Source organism: Vombatus ursinus, unplaced genomic scaffold, assembly GCF_900497805.2.
Source record: "Vombatus ursinus unplaced genomic scaffold, bare-nosed wombat genome assembly UNPS02014176.1, whole genome shotgun sequence".
Lineage (NCBI taxonomy): Eukaryota > Metazoa > Chordata > Mammalia > Diprotodontia > Vombatidae > Vombatus > Vombatus ursinus.
The window spans coordinates 451,993-459,663 of NW_020953954.1; positions in this window are offsets into that span (position 1 = coordinate 451,993).

Genomic DNA, 7,671 nt, shown 5'->3' on the forward strand with positions numbered 1-7,671 from the left:
GTCGGGAAGATCTGAGTGCAGATGTTGCGTTGAACTCTTTGTCACTGTGACACTGGGCAGTCACTAAACCTCCTAGCCCCAGTTTACTCATCTGTGAAATGAGGATTGACATACAGAGTGTGTGTGTGTTGGGGGGGGATCAAATGAGATCACATATGTAAAGTTCTTTGCAAAACTTAAACACTATATATGTTAGCTGTTATTTATCAGGTTTATTTTTATCTCAATTTCCTTTGACTTAAAGGCTGAAATTTGGAACTTTGTAACAACCCATGTTATAATGAGGGTTCTGTTTCATAGGTTGTTAGGGCCAAAGACTTTACCATTGAATTGAATTCGCTTCGACAGTTTTTATACGTCTACTATGTTTTATTAGACAGCAAATGATATCCCACTTGAGTGACTTAAGTAATCTGGGAATTCTGATCACATTTGTGTGAGGTACCTGCAGGACCAAAACTCTTCACAAAGACAGAAATAGTTGTATTTAATAAATGAAAAAAAGAATAAATGTGGGAATGAATCAAGCAGAAAGCCGAGGAGTGACTTACAAGTGAGTGCATGCTGGAATTCACTTAAAGGGCTTTTCTTCTGCTTTGTGCGGTTCTAAGTTCCTCCCTGCCTCTTTGACCCTCCTCAGAGGAGCGCTGGTTTTGAACCTTCCTCCGGCCTCTTCCTTCAGTGTCCTACCTGAAGTAGCCTTTTGTGGCTTCTCTTTCCAAGAAATGTCATTCACTTTGTCCTCCTGCCCCAGGCCACCGCTTTGACATTATTTTAGTTTTGGGATTGCCCTCACTCCGCATATCTAGTGGGTCACCTGCACCACACTCTGGCATCTGCTCCTTCCTTTCTCCTCACATGGCTCGCACCTGGTTAAGGCACTCATCACATCTTAGCTAAACGATTGCCATCACTTCTTTTTCAAATTTATATTAGTGTCAAAAACTAACAAGCATTCATTTTCTCTTCTCTTCCCTCCCTCCTCCCAAACGGGGAACAAAACCCTTGTAACCAATATGTATAACCTAGCAATATCACTACTAGGTCTGTTTCCCAAAGTCATCAGGGAAGAAGAAGAACCTCTATGTTCTAAAATATTGATAGCTCTCCTTGTGGTGGCAAAGAACTAAAGGGATGCTCATCAATTGGGGGATAGCTGAGCAAGTGGTAGCATATAAGTGTGATGGGCTATGATTGTGCTGTAAGAAAGGATGAGTAGGTGGATTCCAGAAAAGCATGGAAAGACTTGCATGAAATAATGAAGAGTGAAATGAGCAGAACCAAGAGAACACTGGATACAGTAAGAGCAATGTTGTTCTAAGAACAGCTTTGAGGGACCAAGTCATTTTGAGTATTATTAAAAACTCCAATCAGCTCTAAAGGACCTATGAAGCAACTGAGTTATATTCATCAGTACTCTGGAATCATGGGTGGTCATCACATCAATCAATGTTCGAAGTCTTTCAAAGGGGTTCATTTCCTTGTATAAATTGTTTTCCTGGTTCTACTCACTTCGCTCTGAATCTATTCATACAAATCTCCTCAGGTTTCTTTCAAACCATCCCTTTTATCACTGCCATTCATCTTTGTCTCGCCTCTCCCTGCTCTGATCCATTTTACATATAGCTGTTGAAATTATTTTCTTTTTCTTTTGTTTAAAAATATTTTAAACTTTTTTTACTGTGAAATAAATGATCATCAAAAGCATTTCAATGTACAAAGAAGAAAAAAAGACTGCATAAGAAGCTGCAAACTCCTATTAGGAACAATTTGTTAACAGGGCACATACATGGAAGGTTACATTTAACAAGGAAACGGTAAAATCGCCACATTTCTTTGTGTCCCCTTCTGTAGTGCTCTGTGTGTAGCATGCATTAAACATTTTATTTTGTCAAAATAAAAGGGGGGGGGGGAAGTACTCTACCAGATTCTTTTTATGAGATATATATGGTCCTAATACCTAACATGTTGTTGTTCAGTCATTTCAGTCATGTCTGAATCTTCATGACCCCCTATTTGGGGTTTTCTTGACCATTTTCTTCTCTAGCTCATTTTTAGAGATGATAAAACTGAGCCAACAGGGTTAAGTGACTTGCCCAAGGTCACACAGCTAGTAAGTGTCTGAGGCTGGATTTGAACTTAGGTCTTCCTGACTCTAGGCTGGGCACTCTATCCACTGTGCCACCTAGCTGACCAAATCCCTAAAGTAGGGAAGGATAAAGAAGCAAAGAAGGAGAACTAGAGACCAATGTCATTTATAAATATTGATTCAAAAATTTTAAATAAAATCCTATCAAACAGACTACAGCAATTCATTAAGAAACTATTCATCATGACCGAACTGGATTAATACCAGGGATGCAAGGATGGTTCAACATTAGGAAAACAATCAATAATTAATCATATTAGAAACCAAAATATCCAAACCACATGCTTATCTTAATTTACACATAAAACATCTTTGACAAAGTACAATACTCACTTATGCTTAAAAAAAAAGAAAGAAAAAGAAAACTCTACAAAGTATAGGCAGAAATAACCTAAAAAGCATCTCTCTAATACCAAAGGCAAGTATCATATGCAATATGATTGCAAGAACCTTTCCTAGAACTGATCCAACCATTCTGGAGAGCAATTTGGAACTATGCCCAAGGGATATAAAACGACGCATACAAAAATCCAACGATATCACTGCTAGGTCTTTGTCCCAAAGACATCAAAGAAAAAAAAAAGAAAGGAAAACGGACCTATGGATGGAATACTATTGTTCTATAAGAAATGAGAAATGGGATGATTTCAGAAAAACCTGGAAAGACGTATATGAACTGATGCAAAGTGAAGTGAACAGAACCAGGAGAACATTGTACATGGTAACCGCAACATTATAACTTATTACATTACATTATAACATTAATGTATAACATTATCAACTGTGAATGACTTAGCTCTTCTCAAAGATGCAATGATCTAAGACAATCCCAAAGGACTAATGATGAAGCATACTATACAACTCCAGAGAAAGAAGCAATATGGTCTGAATACAGACTGAAACAGGCTATTTTTCACTTTCTTTCATTATTTTCTTTTATTTGAATCTTCTTGTAGAAAATGACTAATATGGAAATGTTTTTCACGATCGCACATGTATAACCTATATCTGATTGCTTACCATCTCAGGGAGGGGGAAAGGGAAGGAGGCAGGGAGGGAAGGATAGAATTTGGAACTCAAAACTTCAGAATATTTTTTTTAATTGGAGGAAAAAGAAATTTTCCTAGTAAATACAGGAGTTAAGTAAGGAGGCCCACTCTCTATTATTTGATATAGCTCTAGAAATGATAGCAATGAGAACAAGACAAGAGAAAATCAAGGTGTAAAAGGTAAAAAGGAGATAAAACTATCCCTATTTGCTGATGACGTGATGGTTTACTTAAAATATCCTAGAGAATAAGCAAAGGTATTGAGACAATTAATAACTTCAACAAAGTAGCAGACTATAAAATAAACCCGCAAAAATCAACCGCATTTCTGCACTGTAACAGCAGAATCCAAGAGGCAATAAGACAGAGGAAAATCCCATTTCAAAATAACTAGAAAATCCATAAAGTGTCTGGGGTCAGTCTACTGAAGCACACAAGAGACTCGGAGAGACTCAGTTACAAGATACTCCTAAACAAAGCACAATTCCAGTGGAGGGAGGAACATTCAGTGCTCATAGCTGGGTCATGCCTATATAGTAAAAATGATAATACTATTAAAGTTAGCTTACCATTTTAATGCTATACCAAATTATCAAAGAGGAATGTAACACGACTTGATAAAATAGCAAATTTCATTTGGAAAAACAAGGATTTAGAATATCCAATGAAATGACGAAAAGAAAAGAATGATAAAGGGGGAACAGCACTTCCAGACCTTGAACTCTATTATAGAGCAGCAATATTGGTTTAAAAAAAAAACAGAGAGCTAGGGCAGCTAGGCAGTGTAGTGGATAGAGCACCGGCCCTGGAGTCAGGAGACCTGCCTTCAAATCTGACTTCAGACACATATGACTCACTAATTGTGTGACCCTGGGCAAGTCACTTAATCCCAATTGCCTAACCAAAAAGTAAAAAAAGAAAAGAGAGAGCTAAATCAGTTGAACACACTATACAAGGGAGAATCAGAAATAATGGAACTCAAGAATCCACCTAAGAAAAGAAATTACTTCAGAAAGAATTCCCTATTTAGTAAAAACTTCTGGAAAAACTGAAAAGCATTCTAGGAGAAATTAAATTTAGGCTACCATTATATACCATATTCCACAATAAATTCAAAATGGACATGTGAATTTAATATTATAGATTATTCCATAAAAATTAAAAGAGTATATTACATATGTGTGTATATATACATATGTATATATGCGTATACATACATACATACATGCATGCATATATATTATATATACCTCATTACAGGCAGCTAGGTGGTGCAGTGGATAGAGCCCTGGGTCTGGAATCAGGAAGATCTGAGTTCAAATCCTGCTTCAGACACTTACTAGCTGTGTAACCCTGGGAAAGTCACTTAATCCCTGTCTGCCTCAGGTTCCTCATTTGTAAAATGGCGATCATCAAAGCATCTGTCTCCCAGGATTGTTATGAGGATCAAATAAAATATTTGTAAAGAGTTCAGTACAGTACCTGGCACATAGTAAGCATTTAATAAATGCTCACTATCCTTATTCTTCTCATAAACCTTTCTCAGCTATGGGTAGATATATCGTTAACCAAACAAGAGATGGAAGCAATTACAAAGCTAAAATAGATCATTTTGATTAGACGAAACTAAAAAACTTCTGCACAAACTAAATGAACACACCTCGGATAAGATGGGAAGTGGGCAAAACTCTGTATCCAGTTTCTCTGATAAGGGTTTGGTATCCAACATATCAAAGCGATCATCAGTTATCTGCAGCTGGATAGGCAGATACACAGACACATAGGAACAACACTTCTTCTTCAATGGATCAATGGTCAGAAGGTAGTAACAAACAATTCTCCAAAGAAAACACGCAATTTACTAATAAGCATATGAAGGAATGCTCCTGATCACTGATAATGAAATGCAGATCAAAATGAGCTTCAGGTTTCACCTCACAATCAGCCAAATGAACAAAGATGACCCAAGAGGGAAACAGTCAATATTGAGTGGGTTGTAGCAAGACAGGCACACTCATGCATTGTTGATGGATCTGCAAATCAATAGAACCATCTTGGAAAACATTTGATAATTATTCAAATGAAGTGATTAAAATGTCTATGCCCTTTGAACCAGAAATTTATTTTACTAAGCATCTACCCCATGGAGGCCATTGATAAGAAGAAATAGATTGGGAAATGATTAAGCAGCTGCTGTAGTAAATCGGGTTGGGCTTGGAGGTGGGAAGATCAAAGTGACCCTGGACAAGCTATCGAACCTGCCTCAGCCTCAGCTTCCTCATCTGCAAAGTGGGCAAAATAATGGCATCTGCCTTCCAGGGCTGTTGAGGGAATATAACAAATTGTTTTTAAATCATTTTGTAAACCTTCAAGCCCTGTATAAACGACAGTTATTATTGTTATTATTACATGAATATAATCAAATATTACTGTGATGTTAGAAACAATGTAATATCATAATAATAATAGCCAACATTTATATAGCACCTATTATGTGCTATATAGCATAGCAAGCACTGTGCTAAGCGCTTTACAAATCGTATTTCATTTGATCCTCACAACAACCCTGGGAAGGAGGTGTTGTTATTACCCCCATTTTACAGATGAGGAACCTGAGGCAGAAGCTAAATGATATGCCCAGTGCCATATAGCTAGGAAATGTCTGAGGCTAAATTTGAACTCGGGTCTTCCTGACTTCGGGCCCAATGCTCTAGCCACTGCACGTGGATAGATCCCAATGAAGAGCTAATGCAGAGTGAAGCCAAGGGAACATTATATACAGCAGCAAAAACACTGTCCTTGGGAAGAACCACCACAAAACAGTCCAAAGTGAATGTTACAATGTTGCAGAGAACGAGCTTGTCCCAAAGAGGAGACTGGAAGAGCCAGAAGTCTCTCCCCAGCCCACTCCTTTGCAGAGAGACAGGAAGTCCTCGTCCAGGAACACTGCATACATATTCAGCCTTTGTGGTGCCAGGATTGGTTTTGCTTATTTTTTTCTCTTCTTCCTCTTTCTATCTTTTTACTTAAAAGTATTATTTGTAAAAAGAAATTTTGTTGATGTAGAAATAAATGGCAAAAATTTATTATAAAAAAAATTGATTCTCCAGTTTTTGCATATCTGTGAGTACCCACTAACCTTCCTCTCCGCCCTGCCCACTCTCCCTTGCAGTATGTATAGTACAACAAAACGAATCAGTCATTGAGCCAAGTCTGAGAAGGCACATCCCAGCTTACATCACTGCCAGGAGGTGAGATGTGGCTCACCATCAGTCTTTGCAAGTCTCTATTATTGTTGGGTGTTTTGATCTGAGTCCTGAGGTCCTTCAAAGCTGTTTTCCTACTACACATTATTGTCATCATGTAAACTGTTCTCCTGGTTCTGCTCTGTTCACTCTGCATCAGTTCAGATAAGTCTTCCCAGGTTTCTCTGAATCAGTCCCTTTCATTTTTTGTGGTGCAATTTATTCAGCCTTTCCCCAATAGACTGTAAGCTGTCTGAGGGCAGCGACTTTCTAGTTTTTTGTATTTCTATCCCCAGCACATATATTACTGAATGCTTTTTCATTCATTCATTCACCTATTTTGTTTCTAGTTCTTTGCTATATCAAAAAACAGCTGCTCAAATATTCTAGTATGCACGGGTCTTCCCTTCTGTCCTTAACCTCTTTCAGATATATGCCCAATAGCAGTATCACTGAGTCATAGGGTGTGTACACCCTTGATGGAACCAGTTCTCAGCTCCATCCACAGGGCATCGGTGTCCATCCTCCCACAGCACCTCCACCAATTGGCATTTCCCTTAGCATCTTGCCAGTCTGATGGGTGGGAGGTGGAACCTCAAAGTTGCTTACATTTGCATTTCTCTTATTAGTGATTGGTGGCATTATTTCATATGGTTGTTAATTTGTTTCTTCATTTGGGAACTGTTGACTCATCATTTAACGACGTATCTCTTGGATATACATTTCTTATTTCTTATGTATTGTATCAATTCATCCTCATAGTCGACCTTTATTAGGGGAATGTGAAGATTTTACCCAATTGATTCTTCCCTTCTAATTTTAACAGCATTGGTTTTGCTTGTACAAAATCCTTTCAGTTTCATGAATCAGTATTGTCCATTTTTACTGTTAAGAGTTACCTATGTCTCTAGATTAGCTAAGGATTCTTCCCCTGAGGCATCTCTTTCCTTACTCAAATTTTCAAAATTACTTGACCTTTTTATGTTGGATTATGTGCCCACTTGGAGTTTGTTGCGGTTCAAGGTGTCTTTTCCGAAGCATAGGTCTGACAGTCATTAAACACCAGTGGCCTCTTTGTTATCTCTCTTATTAAACATAAACTATCTTTTAAAGTTCTTCCTTCACAACCTGATCAAGGCATCTCTCTCTCTCCCTCTCTCTCTCTCTCTCCCTCCCTCTCTCTCTCTCCCTCTCTCTCTCTCTCTCTCTCTCTCTCTCTCTCTCTCTC